The sequence below is a fragment of the Rhinolophus sinicus genome, chromosome 3 (genome assembly GCF_057876585.1).
Source record: "Rhinolophus sinicus isolate RSI-liver-muscle chromosome 3, RSI-T2T, whole genome shotgun sequence".
Lineage (NCBI taxonomy): Eukaryota > Metazoa > Chordata > Mammalia > Chiroptera > Rhinolophidae > Rhinolophus > Rhinolophus sinicus.
In genome coordinates, this window is record NC_142503.1 from 186,122,874 (window position 1) to 186,142,328 (window position 19,455).

A 19,455-nucleotide genomic window follows, 5' to 3' on the forward strand; every position below is an offset into this window, starting at 1 on the left:
ATTAACTCAATCACTAACTCCTCCACGTACCAGAGGATGGGGTTTGGGGTGGGGCTGAAATTTTCAAGCTTCTAATCATGGCTTGGTCTTTCTGGTGACCAGCTGTCCTCCTGAAGCTATCCAGGAGCCTACTAAGAATCTCCTTATTAGAACAAAAGATTCTCCTGTACCCCCGGGAAATTCCAAGAGATTTAGGAGCTCTGTGTCAGGAACTGGGGTCAAAACCAGATATTAGCATAAAAGATGTTCCTAATGCTCTTATCACTTCGAGAATTACAAGGGTTTTAGGATCTCTGTTCCAGGTGCCAGGGAGATATTTATATAGATATATCTGTGTGTGTGTGTGTGTGTGTGTGTGTGTGTGTGTGTGTGTGTGTGTATATATATATATATATATATATATATATATATATATATATATATAATGTAATTATATACATACACATATAATTATATAGATATATATTATATCTATATTATATAATATAATATAGATATATATTAGGTTGGTGCAAAAGTAATTGTGATTTAAAAGGTTAAAAATAATCACAAAAAACACAATTTTGCACCAACCTAATACTTTTTTATATTACTTTATAATTATTGATCAGCATTTTTCTTAAAATGAAGACATTTGACTAGACAACTAGAGAAAATACTCTAAATCCTTAATAGTGTCAAGGAAAAGTAGTATCCAGGTGTGTTTTTACAAGAGAGAACCTGGAAATGTTAATTAATCCTTTTATTGACAGGTCCAATGTGAAGGCATCTTTTATCTAATAGGTGATTGATGAGTTTGCCTTCCAAACTGAAAAAAGAAATATTTCTCACATTCCACTGCATTCCCATTTCAAATTTAAAGCATAAAGCGTATTTAATTTTTTACCAATGTGCCAAATGGGGCTTATCGGAACATGATATTTGGGATCCATGCCATGGGGCCATCTTGTAAGTGAAAAGCTTTATAATGAGGAGCTCCTGCTGCTGCTGCTGCTGCCAGGATTAAGTTCTTCAGTGAGGGCTGAACAGACAGGCATTATGCCAAATTTCACACCAATTCAAATTGTATTTGGACTAACCTTTAGGAATGGAATTGATTTACCACCACTGAGAATATTTTAAAAAACAACAACACCCCCAACCAAAAAAAAAAAAAAACAACAACAAAAAAAACACAACAAAAAACACTGTAAATAATTCTAAAAAGAAATTCCTGAACAGTTTTGTGCAATGACAATTTGACTGGAATAAGTTTAGAGCCTCCCACTGTGAGTACTTTGAAGGATCAAATATTCCTTGGACATAGAATTTTCAATACTTTTCATTAAAAGTCTAGTTTATGATTTTATTATAATACATATGCATGTAAATGCAGGTCTGTCTCTACACACACACTCCCCTGAAGACATTCTGCTCCATTTGATACTCAACAAATGTCATTATTCTTTCCAAATGTCTTGAGAATATTTCACGAAAATACATCTGTCTCAGTTTGCCTATGTGAGTTTTAAGCAGTACAAAGTCTACTTTTGATTCATTTACATGTTAACGCATCAAAATGCCATGCCATAAGAGACATTGGATGTACAAAAGAAAGCTGGGTATCTCTTCCGTCTTTCTCCAACACAGAATAACAATCTGAGCTAAATATAAACAAAACTACCATCTCGTTAAGATTTAGATCAAAGTTTAATTAAAAAAGAAATTCTATGAGTGTACCCTGTAGTGAGAAGGGACAAAAACAGAAACAAAAGAAAATTTAAAGACTCTCAGAAGTCAAAGGAAGGTGGAGTGCTTCATACGCGGGTGCCCTTGCAGCTCTGGGCCAGAGCTCAGAGGACAGGTGAGTCCTCGGTTGCAAAATCCAATTATTCTTCAGCTAGATAATAAGGATCTTTCAAAGAAATCTACATAATACCTATTAACAAATACACACACATACCTATATATAGAGAGAGAATGTGTGTGTGTGTATGTGTGTGTGTGTGTGTGTGTGTGTGTGTGTATACAGATAGACAGACGTATTAACAGTAACCAGACTAAATTTTAAGGAAGAATTGATTTTCTGGAACCAAGTTGTACTATCATTGAGAATATTCAAAAGAAAATAATGTAGGCCTCGGAAGAAATTTCATATGTAATTATAATTCATATAATACTCTTATAACTCATATGATCCTCATATAATTCATATAATGTTAATATTTCATATGTACATGTATATGAATATAAACTTTGAAAATAACGTCCTTTGAACGCTTGCTCAAATTATATTACATTAAAATTTTAATGGGCTTTTTTCTAAGCCAAAATTTTTCTTCTTGTTTTTTTTGTTTGTTTGGTTGGTTTTTGTTCGTTTGTTTGTTTTTTGGCAAGGGATAAGTACGTTTGTAAAAATCTTAATGATATTGCTGCAAATTTCCTTTATTAAAAAAAAAAAAAATGTGGCATTTCTGTCAACCTTAGAAAACATCAGAATGTTTTTGTCTTGAAGGATTGCCTTTACCTCTCCATACTATTACCTACCCAGACACATTTCCTGTTTATAGATCAAATCTAAGGTTAACAATAAAGAAGACCTAAATATAAGCAGATTTATAATCTAATTTTACTTTGATTATGAGCACACTGATTTTTTTAGTTTTGAGTCTAGGACTCCAAGTTGGGTTCATGGCTATATAAACAATAGACTTTCTGATCACAGCTGGGGAGGGAGAAGGGTGGAAAGAGATGAAACATGGGGTCAGGAGACTTTTGCTTTATTTGTCTGTAATAAATGAAGTTTATAATTATAATTGGTAACTTATGAATATACGATTTTTGTCCAAATCACTTTGTCTGAGATACCAAATTAAAAAATATGTATTTCAAAGGTCTCTCTGGGAGAACAAATAAGATAAAAATCTGAATATGTTTTATACTATGTTATTATTACTACTACTTCTAGTAAGTCTAATTATTATTGTCATTATAGTAACAAATTATTCAGCATCTACTGTGTACCAGACACTGGGCTAGGTGCTTTTCCTATTCATTGATTCTAGTTTCATTATCCTCATTTGACAGAGGAATAATCTGGCAGGCATGGATAAAGTGATTTGTAAACTGTTTAGAATTTTACAAATGTATTTTATCGTTATCTTTATCTTCTTCTAAGGTCCTGTGGATCATTTTGATTTAATTGGCTGCTGGTTCTTTTACATTCATAGCCTTGATCTTTCACCTTCTTCTGTTCCTTGTGTGTTCAATTATCCAAATTTAAGTTATCCTTCACGAAGACTTTGGTAGTGAAAGTAGGAACAAAATATATCCAAGAAAACGGTTTTTATAAGAAAGAAGAATCGTCTCTTCTCTTCGCCTCTTTTCTGAGTGTGTGCTGCACATGCGCACATGTGCATGCATTACTATTTGGTTCTAATTCTTTCCCCTGCTATTAGTCTTGCAGCTGTGGTCTTTAAAACATATTTTGCCTTTCCAGAATTATCCAGAAAAATCATTTAACTATTTTCTCCCATAATGCATGAGTTAAACAAATCATTTTATCTCCAACACCAATTTAAAGAGAGACCCCAATACACACATATAATGCTGTAATTTATTCTGTATTTAACGACGTTTAATATTAGCTTAATTCTGATCTTTTTTATAATTAAAATGTATAGTTTTATGTTTCTAATGCCTCTACACTTTAAAATGTTGCCATTTAAGGAAATAAACTAATAGTACTAATATACACTTCACAGCAAAAATCCAAGTAAATAAAATTCTGACTTTTGGAATTCTCTTCTTTCCTTTTTGCCTGGTTTGCAGGTGTTCTGTGGCATTCAGATTCTTGTGGTCTTGGCATATCTTCAAAGTAGAGAGAATGACTGTCTTGTGGAATTGAAAGTACAAAACATAATTAACATTCCTGTTTTATGGTATTAGTGATAGTAGAGAATTCATGATTTTTATTGTAGGTGTGAAATTATACTTTAAAATGGTTTTAAAACAGAAATGTAGAAAGAAGCCTCTAGTTCCTTATTGTTATTAAGAGATGTTCTTAATATTTTACATATTAACCTATTCTCATAAGAATAGAATGTCTTTTTCTTTAAGATCCCAAACAAAGTTCTGTCAGCTAGCATGATTCTGTATCATTCTTTGCTTCCTCTGCCTACTACTCATGGCTACATACAACTATCAAAGCACAGGTAAAACACACCCAAAGTAGGAGAGAGGTGAGTACATGTGTATGAAGGGTATCATTTTCTTTTTCTTCTTTTTTGAGAAAAAAAAAATTCTACTCTATGTGATGACAAAACCTTTAGAAATGAAATTAAAAATGTGGCCAACTCTCTTAGTCTTATAGTGGCCAGATATTCAGAAGTATTTCAAGAAGTGACTTAATTTTCCACTTTTCATTAGGGCATTTAATAGTTTCTTAGCTAAGAATGCACATTCCTTGTGGGATTTTTGTTTTTGTTTTTTAAGACATAAGAAATGTTTCTGAAAATGGGGTGTCAGTTCACATAGATCTCAACAGAATTTTTAACTTAATCCTTAAAAACTGGGGAGGGGGTAGGGAAAAGGGAGGAAGAGATCATACATTATATATTATTCATGAATTAAGCAAATTTTATAGAATAAACTGAAGTGCTGAAAGATTAGAAAGCTGTCTGACCGGCAATTCTGAAGAAGTGAGAGGAATTCCGACTTGTTACATATTTTTAGCATGCTTGAGTATGGCGAAAGAATATGAGTTTCTAATCGGGACAGGAACTGTAAGTAGGCAACTAACCAGATTATGCCAGTTGTCTTTAAGTGAGGGCACGTGTTCAGATGTTAATCTGAACAGAGACTCTTGTCTTTGAAAGTAAATACATAAAAAATGTTATTGGTTCTCTTTGGGGGACTTTTGAATATCATATGGCAAATTACAGGTAGGGAAAAAAAAGAAAAAGAAAAAAAGGAGTCTGTTTTCAGCTAGCTTTCCATAAAGTCTCAATACCAGGGAAAGGAAAGAAATGATTGTTGAGCATTCCACTCAACACATTTGACCAGCTAGTCAATAATTTCACCTCCCCAGGCAAAAGACGTGGCCTAACTAGTTGGTGAAAGTTCCTAAGCCAGAGCCTCACATTGTAGAAATAATGGGCAAAGGGGGGAAGGGTTGCTGGACAGAAATCAGGAAAAATGAAGAAAAGAACATTTCTACCAAGAAATTAGGAATGCTCAAAAGGAAGACAGAAAACTAATTGTGGGCTTCGAAATAAAGAATCGGAATATATATGAAAGCTAGGCCTTCTAAAGAGAAAGGGGCAATGCAAACACTAAAACAAACAAACAAAAAAATGCTTTGAGGAGATGACAGTTCATTTTGCAGTCAGTCCAAAGACATACAATAGAATTGATACAATAATTTGCTTCTTCAGTCCTGCTTATCCCTGAGAATCTGAGATGACATGCAAATTGTAACATATTAAGTATTCCTATTTTCAATATTAAGAATCTTCACCATCATCACGAACACTACAATTACATTGAAACTACTGCTTTAAAATATTTTCTAAATCATGTTTTACCTATAAGTGAAGCTAAAGTCCTTGATCTGCTGCATAGCATTTCCAGTATAACCTGCTACCTTCTTTAGTCCAGCATATTTTATAGGAAAACTGTTCAGGAAGAAGAGGCATGAGCCGGTTCAGCTCAGGGTGTGGCATCAAAATCAGGTCATTCTTGGTATAATGCATCTAAACTTCCTATATATGATAATTGGAGATTTATAAACAAAGCCCTCTGAATGAAGGAAGGGGTGGGGGTGGGGGAGAAGAGCACTATATATAATTTGGTTGCCTGAGTAGCCGGAAGCAAAATAAGGGAGCAGTTTGCTGGCGTATGGAGAGCAAAATCTGGTGATATTTGATTGATATAAACAGCTTTGCAAAATTATCAGGCCTTTCAATATGTATGTTTTCAAAAGGACACTGAGTTTAAAAACTACAGCAATTTATTTGTGTGCCATATTTCCCACTTGATCACACTCTATATTAATGTTCTAAAATATGCACAATTAAAAAGGAAATTTTTTTCTTACTTTTCATTTTACTTCAAATAGTTTTCAAGAGCCAGTATTTAACCAAAACCAGCTGTATCTTCAAGTCCCAATCATTATTATGGAGTCATTTCTAAGAGTGCTTTGATTATTTTAATGTGGTTTAATTTTGAACATTCTAGTAAAATCTTATATAGTACACAAATGGAAAAGCCTAATCAGTCTTAAAAAAGCCTTCATAGCATATTTTTTATTTCTTTCCTTCTACACATCTCCCATTCATATTGAAGCTCCTGAATTCATTTAGGGCATTTTCCGCCAAATAACTTTCTTCGAGGTCCTTGTGTACAGAGCACTTGAGATCAGATGTTTTATTGAGCAAACGCATGTAAAGGCTGGAACTACCTGATATAGTAGAAGAGTAAAAAGATACACTCACTTCTTAGTCATAAGCGGCATTGAAAAGTCGGGGAGAAACTGTATGATCAATCCAAGTCAAAGGTGGTGCATGCTCTCTGACAGGCCAATTGGCCAAAAGTTTTTTCTTCTTCTAAATAGATAGAAAGACAGGGCATGATATAGTGAAAGAACCTAAGTTTGGAGTTAGATTGGGGCCTACGTATTGTTGATCCCACATATGGGGAAGTTAATTATCAAATTTCAATTCCTTCCTCTATAAAATAAAAATAAGTCCAACATTTCAAGGTGGTTCTGATGATTAGAAAGAGTGTAACTGATAATAACACATTATTCTCTGCTATCTATCTGGCACATATCGATGAATATCATCTGGATAAAAAAACTAAACATGCAAGAGGTAAAATTTTAGTAAAAGGAAGGTATAATTATATTATCAGAAATCCCCTTAAATAGTGCATTATTGAGGTCTAAATGACCTTGTATTGTCTAACTTATTCTTAGCTCATGCTGAACTGTCCAGAATTGCATGCTATCTTCATTAAAGCTATCATTTCTTCTTGATGGATCATTGAATGTATTTTCTTTGTAAATTATTCAGTTCTTGTCAGTTCACAGCCCTTTTAAGGATTCTGAGTATAATCTCCCTAAAGGGACAACCTTCTGTGGAACACCATGGAATGAGAAATGTCCAGTCTGTAAATCAGGGGCTCTAGTTACCGTATTTCACAGAAGAATCTCCTTATAATACAAGTGTGATAATGTGCTATAATGAGAAATATTATTTGGTCTTTATCCCCAATTCTTGTCACAGAGCTCCAAAAACCCTTTTTATTTCTTGAGTGATGGGAGAGGAGAGGTTTTTGTTATTCCTAATAAGCTCCTTTCAACCAGACTTAAGTTTATGCTAATGAGGTGACTCTGATGTGCCTCTAGCTAGCTTCAGGATGGGGGCTGGTTGCCAGAGGAACCAAAGTAGTGATTAGAGAGGGCTGAACTTTCAGGCCTATCCCCAAACTTCCCAACTCTGGGGATGGGAGGAGAGATGGGGATTTAGTTAAGCACCAATGGCCAGTGATTTCATCAATCACATCTATGTAGTGGAACTTCCATAAAAATATTAAAGGAAGAAATTCAGAGAGTTTTCAAGTTGGTAAACACATCCACATTCTGAGAGGCTGGCACACCTCAAACTCCATGAAGACAGAAGTTCCCAGGAGACTTCCAGACCTCATCTCATGCATCTCATTATCTGGTTATTCATTTGTATCCTTTATAATATCCTTCATAATAAACCAGTAATAGTAAGTAAAGTGTTTCCCTGGGTTCTGTGAGTCATAATAGCCAATTATCAAACCTGAAGAAGGGGTTGTTGGAATTTCTGCTTTGCAGCCAAATTGGTCAGAAGCGTGGGTAACCTAGGGACCCACTACTTGCAATTGCTGTGTGAAATGGGGGACAGTTTTGTAGGACTAAGCCCCCTTAACTTGAGAAATCTGCACTGAATCTGGTAGTGAGTGCCAGGATTGAATTGAATTCTAGGACTCCCATTTGGTGTTTGCAGGGAATTGGAGAGAATTGCTTCAGGTGGAAAATCCATGCATTTGATATGTCAGAAGTGTTGTGCGTAGAAAAACAGCTTTTGTTTAAGAAGGTTCTGAAGTTAACCTAAGACTCACAATTTCTGTCCATTACAATATATGTATTTGACTTCCTTTCTTAGTGATATGGCATCTGGGTTATTAAGAAAGTCTATATGACATTTAAGTAAGTAATGAGGATGTTCTTTCTTCTGTTCTCTAAAGCAGTCCCAAAGAATTCTCATGCATCTCATAAGGGACCGCAGTTTTGTTATGGGACATTTGATCATAAATCCAAACACTTGCTTCAAAAGAACGAAGTGACCCCACCCCTAGCTTATGAGGACAGTTGACCCTGGAAGCAGTAAATTCATAGACATGTGACACAGTCTGGCTCAAATAAGATGGACCTGACTGAATTCTCTCTAAAGAATTTGACCTAAAAATGCAGAGGTAATGAAAAAAGTAGTCATGGAAACTGAAACTAAAAAGATAACAGGTGTAGGTGGGATCACAGCCATGAGGTTGCATGGGAAGCCCAAGTTATGTAGGATCAGAAACAAAGAAATAATGAGAAGAGGAGTCTGTGGGGTCATGGGAGGTGGCTGGGGAGGGAGAAGAGATGGGGATTTAGTTAATCACCAAAAGCCAATGATTTAGTCATTCATGTCTATGTAAGGAGATATCCATAAAACACTAATCCAGAGTATATATCTCTTCCAGATACAGTTACTAGAACTTGAAAATAACTATCATATATGCTGTTCAGTCTTTTCTCTTGGCTTAATAATTTCATATACTTCAAACCATCAATTTTTTTATAAATGTCTTTCCCTTCCACCATCCTGATTAATATAATATGATTTATAGCATCCCCTAGATGTAGTGGTCCATACTGTAGCCATGAATCAAACAATACATAGTCTTGATAATGTAAGCTTTGCCAGAAGCATGTGAGTTTTAATCACTTTTGTATCCCCCACAACACACACTACATTGCCTTTCATATATAGGTCCCACAATAACTATATTTGCAATGATTGCATACAGTGGTCCATACACATATCAACACAGAAGACACTATGGCTACTACCCTCCTTATTTCCATTAACACATCCTAAGACCCTGTGAGCCTGTGAGATTCATAAGTAGACACATTCTTCTGAAGGATAAGTGTGTGTGTGTGTGTGTGTGTGTGTGTGTGTGTGTGTGTGAGATTGTGTGAGTGTGTGTGTGTGTGTGTGTTTATACGTGCCCACATGCACATGCCCATTTTTCAGTCTGGATTTCCTAGAAACAAAGCTCTCCGTCACTGGCTGGAACAAAACTCTCCTAGAAACAAAGCTCTCCTCCCTAATCCCCACCCCTAGCTCACCAGAACTGCCATTTTTGGCAGGAGATTATTTTTTCCTTTTTCATTTTACAAGTGAACTGCCTTTAACAGAATAGCTGGGGTTATTGAGAAGTGAGGAAGGAGCGATGAGGAAGAATGGTAAATTAGCAGAGGTGAATGTATGACCTTCCGTAAAGAGGACATAAACAAAGTACGTGGAATTCTAGAGACATTGAAATAAAAACAGACATATACAAAAAGGAAAAGGAAAATACGCCCACACTGAAATTTTACAGTGCTCTGAAGCTTGTTGTAAGCACGTCTCATTCTAGAATGGTTATAATGAAACTCCGTACTCATATGTGCCTGCAGAAGACCTGATCTAAGGAGAACACATGCTGAATGTCCAGCTTACAGTAATTTTCTGATAAAAATGTTTGTTGCCTCTGCAGAAAAATAAAGATTGGGGGATTTTACAGTACATACTGACATGACCCGAAATCACACAGTTTAAGAGTAGAGCGATTTCAGTACAGCCTTGGGAATCAAAGCTAGAGGCAAATAAGAATAAAATACATTAATAAATGAGTATTTATTGGCATCACAATATGTTCAGCACTAATTATAGTGTCCCAGGGCAAGTAGACAAGCTGACCTCTGCATTGAAGGAGCTTATATTCTATTAGGTAGATGATGAAAACGACGATACATGTCCAATGTGAACTGAGTGCTGCCCACTCTGACAGGTACTTTTCCTAGAATAAATATTCACAATGAGCGGACCAGTTAGGTAAAGTCACATATGTGAAGAAGCTGAGGCACACAAAAATTAAGCCACTTAAGCATTATACTAGGCTAGTGAATGATTGGTTAAAACAGTATTTCACACTAGGTAGAACTGGAAGCTCTTACTTTTAACCATAGCTACACCTTATTAACTAGGAAGAAGAAGAAAACACTTATTTCCCATTATGCAACACATTTGGTAATATAGTGACAGCTGGAGAAAGTTAAAAAAAAAGATGGTATTATTATCAACCGGAGGTAGATCCTTCAGGGAGGGTTTCATGAAGAATTTGGGCTATGAGCCTTTCACTGAGGACTATGATTTGGCCTAGCAGAAGACGGAAACCAGGGTTTAGACTAGAAAACACAAACAATGAGCAAGGTTACAGAAGCAGCATTGACATGGTATGTATATAAGGGGCAGATAAAAAGGTGGCATGTTCCAAAGAGGGGAAGAGACAGCCAATGTGAATGAAGCTAGATGGAGATATTGAAGCTACACAATGGAGAGCTCTGACAGTCAGAGAGAAGCCCCTAGTGACAGTGCAGGCATAATCTTAGATCAGTTTAAAGAAGAGAACAATGAATTCTGAGAAGAGTAATGGCATATTGAAAGTTACATAAAGGTACCCAAAAAAGATAGGCGGGAGGAGGGACCAAAATCAGAGAGAGCAGTTAACAGTTTATTATAGCAATTCAGGCATGAAGGGCTTGAATAAGAAGACGGTGAGGTAAATAATAAAGATTATTTTCAATGAATTTTTTAAAATCTCCACACTGCAGAATATTTTTATCAGAAGATTTGTAAATGAATTGAACATTTACTTTGTCCCAATGGAATTCTGTTCAAGAAATTCAGCTTAAATGCTAGTAGCTATACTAATAAGAAAGCAAACATTCTATAATATGAACAGCCTCAACTTTTCTCAAGGAACTGCAGCTTTCACTCAAAGGTAATATTCTTAAGGAGTAAAGGCTCCTTGAGAATCTTAGACATTTCTGAAGAAATTCAGATACAAGTACCTTGATAGAATTGAAAGCTCATTTTAGTGAACAGAAACTGAAGTTTTTCAATTACCATTTCTCAAACTGAAATAGATAATGACTTTTGTCACCAGGAAATAGTTTGAAAGAGGATGACAATAAGTTAGTATTAAGAATTTAGCTCTAACTATCATTTTATCTTGTAATATGTGCAGTAGTTTAATAATTGTTATATGCTTTACCCCTATTCTTCTGTATTAGTTAAAAAAATTCTAAATTGAAAAGCAAAGAAAAATAAGTATTATGGCTTGAGGACTTGAGATGAATTGTGAGAAAACAAATCGTCCAAAAAAAAAAAAAAAAGGGAATAGGAGCAATGTTTACAAATCAATTGGATATGAGGCAGATGTGTTAGCAGATGTATTTTGTCTTTTGGAGTAGCTTAAAAGTTTTAAATTCAATTTTGGACATGAAAAGACAACAAAAAACATTACTATTTTTCTGTTATAATGGATGTCTTGATTTCAAATGTAAAATTGTTCTTTTTTTCACAAAGGCTTTATTTTATATGTAACTCATCATCATTGTTAAAGATGCATAAGAACATAAGAACAATGTTTATCTTGTATTTAGTTAATCCAAAAATATTTTCATCACGTTTCCTACAAATTTAACAGAAGAAAAATCAAATGTTTAGAGGTGTAGAAAACAGTTTCCACTGTACATCTGGAATGCATGCCAACTGGCCCACCAGTGCTGCTCAAAATCCTACTGCCCCTCCCTAATCCGAGGCCTTTCAGACTTTAATGTGACTAGGAATCATCTGGGATGCCGGATTCTGCATTTTCTAAGACACTCACACGTGGCTATTGAGACTGGCCTTTGGACCTCACATTCGGTTGTGAGGCTCTACAACAGTTTTCTCTGTCTCAGCACTACTGACAGTTTGGACTGGATAATTCTTTGTTGCGTAGGTTGTCCTGTGTGTTGTAGGATGTTTAGCAGCATCCCTGGCTTGTAACAACCAAGATGTCTCTAAGTGTTGCTAAATGTATTCTTAGGGTGGGCTTTGGGGTGGGGAGGATCATTACTAGGTGAGAACCGTTGTTCCAGAATATCAATTCACCCTTTCTTCCAGACCAGTGGCTTCCTTTGGAATGAGTACGTGTACCCCAGGGAGTACATAAAGCTTTTCCATGACATGACTTGTTCTAAGGAAATCAAGGTCCAGATGTAGAACTTACATATATACTATTCCTTAAATGGATCTAAGAACATGCCTGCAATATCGTCGTCAGACAATGTTTTCTTTCCTATTCCTTCTACACAGTTATCCTCAAACAATGGATAAAATGTCCATCTCACAATCATCCTGAATTTCACTATGGTGCATTGGCTCACATATAAAAACTGTAGGAAACCAAACAAAGGGATGATTTCTGAATATGAAACCTTCGTAACAGGTGTCCTATAATGAGGGCACCTTGTGGGGATACGTGTATTTATCTTTCCTACATTATTCTATTAAGGACAGAATATGGTAAGTACTGACAATTTTCATGTAACGACCTCACTTCTTCCTTCCTCTTGCTATTGTCAAAGAAAGAATCATTCCTGAAGGAATGTCCTGTTACACTGAACCAGATAGTTCTGTGATCAGTCGAAGGAGGTAGTGCCTTGTTCATCAAAAGAAGTTATGGCAAGAGTCTATGCCTTATTTGTGTCATATGTGGTCCCAGCAGATCCAACTAATACAGTGTGTGCATGCGTGTGTGGTGCCAAAAAAATGTATACACATTTTAAGAAAGAAAAAAAAACTGTATTAAAATTGTAATACAATGAATGACACTAGCATTCATTTGGTTAATGTCATCTTTTGAGTGAACGTCGTACTACACACTGCTACTGTAATTCAATTCCACTTTGAAAAGTATTACATATATAACCTCTTAAAATACGTACATTTTTTGTCATCCCCGGAATACATATAAATATAGATATAGATATAGATATAGATATAGATATAGATATAGATATAGATATAGATATAGATATATAGATATAGATATAGATATATAGATACAGATATAGATATCCCAGGGGTGTACACATATTTTTTTGCACCCTCTGTGTATATGTGTTTGTGTGTGTGTTTGTGTGTGTGTATACCATAGCTATAATTACATTATGTGTAATAATTATATATCGTTACATGTATCAATTGAGTACAAATTCTTTTCAAGTTGTTTAACTCCAGAAAAAAAGCCAGGAGTTTACCTGGCTTACACCACATTAAAATTTTAAAAAGTTTATTTGTGTACCTACTTTACTTACAGAGAAGTATGAGACGGCAAGTAATAAAAGATTTTCAAGCATAAATATAGTTCCTTAGGTTAAAATTCTGGAGTTCCATTCCCAATAGAAAAAAAAAAGGGGGAGTAATGTTAACATTTCTGATAGAGAAAAGTGTTCATATTATAATTTAACAAGGATAACAGTGGGTTTAGAATTGTTATGCAGATTCCACTGAATGGGTTTTTAAAGTGATACAATATTTTAATTTATAAATGTCAATAATTCCATGTAAGAAACTATCCTTTTTATACTTAAATTTATAGTAAAAAATTATAGATGTTTATTTTAAAATGTTTAAGAGGAAGAAACAGTATTTCTCAAGATTCATTTACAGGGAAAATCCAAGCAGCATTTTAAAGACTACTGTCATAGATGGTTATTTTCTTTCAAATTTCTGGTTCCTTTTACTACTTTTTCCATTATCTGATAAACTTGCTTCCAACTTCACCAAAGAAAGAGAAGCCACTGGGAGAAAATTTCCACCTGTCCCTTCTATTTCTCTACTTCCTTGTGTCTGGGCCCATGTGTTGGCTCTCCCTCTTCTGTCATGGATGGGCTGTCCCTTCTGTTGTACAAGCCCAACACCCCCATTTATGGACTAGTAATAACCTTTTCATATATTCAAAACTTCCCTCCAGAAATTGTACTCTTTTTCTCCATTAAAAATAAACTAACAACAAAAAAATTCTCTTGAACACACATACCACTTCAGCTACCCTGTCTCTGTTCCCCTGAACCTTCCAGAGCATCTTTCACCACCAGATTTCATCAAGGCTGCTGTTGTCAGGCCTCTGATGAGCTGCAAGTTCCAAAGGTAAGTTCTCCGTCCTCAGTACTTGATCTAGGAACAGCATTTGACACAGTTGATCTTTGCCTCTCTTCTTCAAACACTCTTCACTTTGCTTCCAGGTCGACAGGTTCCCCCCATCCCCCCTCCCCATGCTGGTCATTCCTTCCCTGTTGCCTTCGCTTATGTTTCATGATTTTCTGAACTTTTAAAAGTTGGAATGACCAGAGAGCACTCTTGCACCTCTCTTTTCTGCTACCTTGGATGAGAGCTTGGGGAGCTCTCGTCCAGCCTCATGAATTTAAATAAGCTGATCATTCCCACTTTGAAATCTCCAGGCTGGACTTCTCTGACTGCAGATTCATCTCTCTGCCCTACCTACCTTCTCCACTTGACTGCATAGATAACAGGTCAAAAAATTCTTCAATCAGCTCCTTGGCTAACACCACATGTTAAATATAGCAGCTATTTAAGTTTCCTCTATTTTCAAAATATATCCAGGATATTGCTACTTTTAAACATTACAGCTGGGTCCGAACAACTATTATCTTTTTCAGAGTTGTACTGTATTAGTCTCCACCACAGTCTCCAACACAACGCACAGAGTTAGCTTATTAGAACAGAAGGCAGATCATTGCTTTGTTCTGTTCAAAATCCTCCAATATCATCCCATCTTGCTTTAAGGCAAAGTCCCTCTAAGCACCAACAAGCCTTGGCATAGCCCAATGTGCACCCCTACTCTATTCATTTATCTGACCTCATCACCTAATATCAATACCATCTTGCTCAGTCATCTTCAGCCACACAGCCTCCTTGCTCTATCCATGCCTGATATGCTTCCATTCTGGACCTCTGCGATTGCTATTTCCTGGCTGGAATGGCCTCCTTCTGGATATTGCCAGACTCACATTCTCTCTTCATTCACTTCTCTATGTGCCACTTTCCCCAAGAGGAATTTCATGGTCACTGTATTTAAAACTGTGGCCACCCCCCACCCCTCACGGTATTCCCTATCCTCTTCCTTGATTTATTTATTTTTTTTCATAGTACTATTCCCAACTGATACATATTTGATTAATCGGTTGATTGACTTGTCTTGTTCTCTTAGAATGGAATGTCTATGAACACAGAGATGTCTGAATCCCTTTACACAGTATTAGGAAGAGTCTTATAATATAGTATGTTCTCTATAAATATCAGTTCCATGAATGACTAAATGAAGTTTCCACAGAAAGCCAGAAATGACAATTCTTTCCTAATTTGCTTGTGAGGACTCCACTTACAGAAATCTCCTTGGCTGGATCAAATGACTCACAGGTGGACAAACATCAAATGTGGGGAATTTAGAACTATTGATTTCCACAGTGGCCCTCCCTTCATTAAGCAAATACAGAAATTATGCAAATTTTATATATTCAAATGTAGTCCCTTGATCTTTTGAAGATAAAAATTAAACACTTTAACTAGATCTAAATTGAAACAGTAGAACACTGAACTTATACCTGGTTTTTAGGCTATTTTTGTTTATGTAATTAAACTCATTTTAAGATGGAATAGGCAGAAGGCCAGTTTCCTTATAGAATGTGCTATTGATTGTATAAATATTAACTTTCATTGTGTATTTGGAGCTAGTTTAAGTAATTTTAGGACAATGGACGATGAAATAAGAGAGATATTGTCGCTGACCGCCTGCTCACTCAAAGTTTAATCTAATTTCCTTGTTAGCAATCTGGTGAAAGTGAACATGTGTGAATTTTACTGAAAAGAGTAATTGTATGTGCTCATGAAAAGACATTCTTTTCCTTTGAAATAATTTAGACACCTCTCACTTAAAAATGTGGGATATCAAAGCACAAAAAAAGTGTGACTCTATAGGTTTCAAGAAATACCAAAAGGACCTTAGAAAGGAACTAGTGATAGAAGCTTGAATTTCCCCTATTCCACCAACTAATCCATTCTTCATTAAAGTTTAAAGAACCTGTTTGGCAATTGAAGTGCTATTGATTTTGAAACTATGGCATATGAAGAAGCTGTTTCACTTGTGTTGTTTCCTGTACTTGCTATAAAAAGTTGGGGCACAGCAAGTAAAGCACTTTAATTTAAGAAGTGGATATAGCTGAGTCAACATTTATCCAGGCTACTTTGCTCTAAGCCCACGGTGACAGAAAGAAAACATGAAATTCTAATCAGTAAGCTCTTGAGAACATTCCAGTGAACAGTGACTGACTTCTAAACACTACAGGGTGAAATTTCAGGACTTTTTTTAAGTAAAAAAGGTAATCAGCTGCTAGTGTAAAGGATGCACTGTTTTGAAAATGAATACTGTCAACTATAATTATATATATATATATATATATATATATATATATATTTTTTTTTTTTTTTTTTTTTTTTTTTTTTTTACGGGATGTGGAGTATAGCATAGGGAATAGAGTCAATGGAATTGTAGCAGCTACATACCATGTCAGAGAGGTAATAGATTGGGGGAGGGGGATTATCACTTTGTGAGGGGTGTAAATGTATAAGTATTACATTGTTTTGTACACCTGAAACTAATTAAAAAAAAGAAAGAAAGAAAGAAAAAGAAAACGAATACTGAGTTGAAGTCCCTTACCACCAAATGGGAGATGTATGTGTGGAAGAAGAGTGAGAAGGGGTGATCACATTCCCTCACTGAAGCATGGAGAAGAATGCTATTTGATTCCGCTCTCCAATATTTTCTCTATCAAGCCAGAGTCACTGGTTCTCTGAATGAAACTTTTTCAGAGACAGAAAGAAAAAAATAATAGAGCAAGTCCTTTAGAGTCCTTCTGTATCCCAGGAGGAGGGAATCATGCCCAGCCAGAGTGAGTGCTGAGAGGGACGACTTTTCCAACAGTTGGTGAAATAGTATTATCTCTAAAGCTGAAGGGGGAGAATCTCTCCAAAAATGTCACCATCTCGCATTCCAAACGAATGGGCAGAGATTTATGTGAATTTTGTTATTTCTGCTTAAACAACACCTGTCAATTTTACTCCCTAAATCATCTTCAGGACATATTATGAATTTATCTCAGTAAGGATAATCAACACTTTCCATTGACAGTTAAGTTCTTCACTCAAAATCTATAAAGAGAAAGGGAAACCATGGATATTCCTTATTGGCAAAATGTTATAGGAAAATGCAGACCCTACACTGGAGGGTAGCTGCCCCATATCTTTTGTCCCAATGTTAAAGCTTAATTTATCATTTCAATAAAAACAGTCATATCAATTAAGGCTACTAGTAACCAAAATCAAAATTTAGTCTGTAGAGAGCTGTGCTTTCCAATTTGGTGGCCATTAGCCATATGTGGCTCTTTAAATTGAGATTCAGCTCTTCATTCAAACTAGCTCCATTTCAAGTGCTCCACAGGTACATGTAGCTCGTGGCCGCCATATTGGATAGCACATATATAGGATTTTTCTGCCTTCACAAAAAGTTCTGTTGAAGAGCACTGCTCAAGTGAAAAAAACAAACACAAAAACAAAAGCAAAAAAAAAAAAAAAAAAAAAAAAAATACATGTAACTGCAAAATAATACAATCAGGGATATTGGAAAAGAATGGTATAGACAATTTGGTTTATCTGGAAAAAAACAATTTAAAGCATTCATATATGTCTTTATTAAGACCTCTAGCTAAGGCAACTGAATAATCCCCAGCCATTATTCAAGAGTGCTCATGTTTATAGTGGTTTTCTTGTGAAGTGCTAAGTTTATAAAGAAAAACAAAATCAGTTCTTTCTATTAGAAGAAATGAAAAAGAGAAAAATTATCTTTAAGGATAACCATTAAATTATGTCACCTCTTTTCTGACTCAGACTGAACAGACTAGATGTTGAGAGCTAAATCCAGAAAATCATAAGTTTTCATTATTGCCTTAAGTCATGAAATCTATAAATAGATATGGTGTTCCATCAATATTTTGATTAGGAGAGACTAAGAGACATACCAGAGGCAACTTTTCAGAAGAAACATGCTGAGGTCTTCAATTATTCATTCTAATTTAATATTTGAATGTCAGTCACATATTTAATATTTAGGCAATTTCTCTTTGTCTATATAGTTTCACATGAAGGCTACTTTTAAAGTGTGTAAGTCACTTTAGTCAGAATTAAATTAAAATATGGATTTTACCAGTTGGAAAAATGTTTTCCTTGAGAGATTTCTCTGAGTTGATATAATGGGTTGTAGTAAGAAGTAAATGTCTTATCTCTCTCTGGGTTTGTTAATCTGGAATTTAAGAAGTAGTGGAAAAAAAGACAAGAAATGGAATTGGACATCAGAACAAGGGGATCCATCATTGGAGGCTAAATATATTTAAACACGTAATGAAGAAAGTTAATGAGAATCACAGAAGCTGATGCTCTTGTTTTGAAGTTTATTTGCATTTCATTTTTGGTTTTGCCTTATTTTTTCAAGAAAAAAGACATTAAGAAAATGAAGTGGGCTAAATTTTTGGAAAACTTAGACATAAAGGAGTAGCCAGAAGTAGTTCATGATAGGAAAAGAAAAACATGCAGGTAATTAAGAGAGTTAAAACGGTTTATAAATAAGGAGTCTTTAAATTGAGGAATGGCTTATCTCTTCATAAATTCCTTTGTTTTAAAAGATATATTATTGTAACTTCCATAACACACATTTCCCCAGGCCACATTCATAATAAGGTCTAAGTTAGATGGCTCTGTGCCTTGACATGGCCTATCCCAACCCTCATGCCTTCCTCAGTTATAATTTCATTCCTAAGTAACCCTATTTAGGCAGCTATTCACTGCTTCCACTGATAATGTCCTGTGAAAATGTTAGTGGCAGACCTAGACTGTTCAGGGTGCCATTCCCAAGTTCTTTTCTGGTATGCGGTGAGAGCAGGGATGGAGGTTTAAAAAGAAGCATTTTCTCCTAAATAATCTCTTATACCCTGTCATCTGCAGTGCTACATATTTATTCAAAAATACAACTCCAACAGCTTTCTCTCCAGAGGGCATAAAACCAAGCCTTCAAACAAAAGCTCCTAGGTTCTTCTCATGTTATTCATGAAAAACTGCTCTCATGTTATTCTATCACCTTCTCTTTCCCTCCAAAGACACAAAGATACCAGATTCATCTTCTTATCAAGTAAATAAATACATAAATTAATTCCTCATGCATATCATATTATTC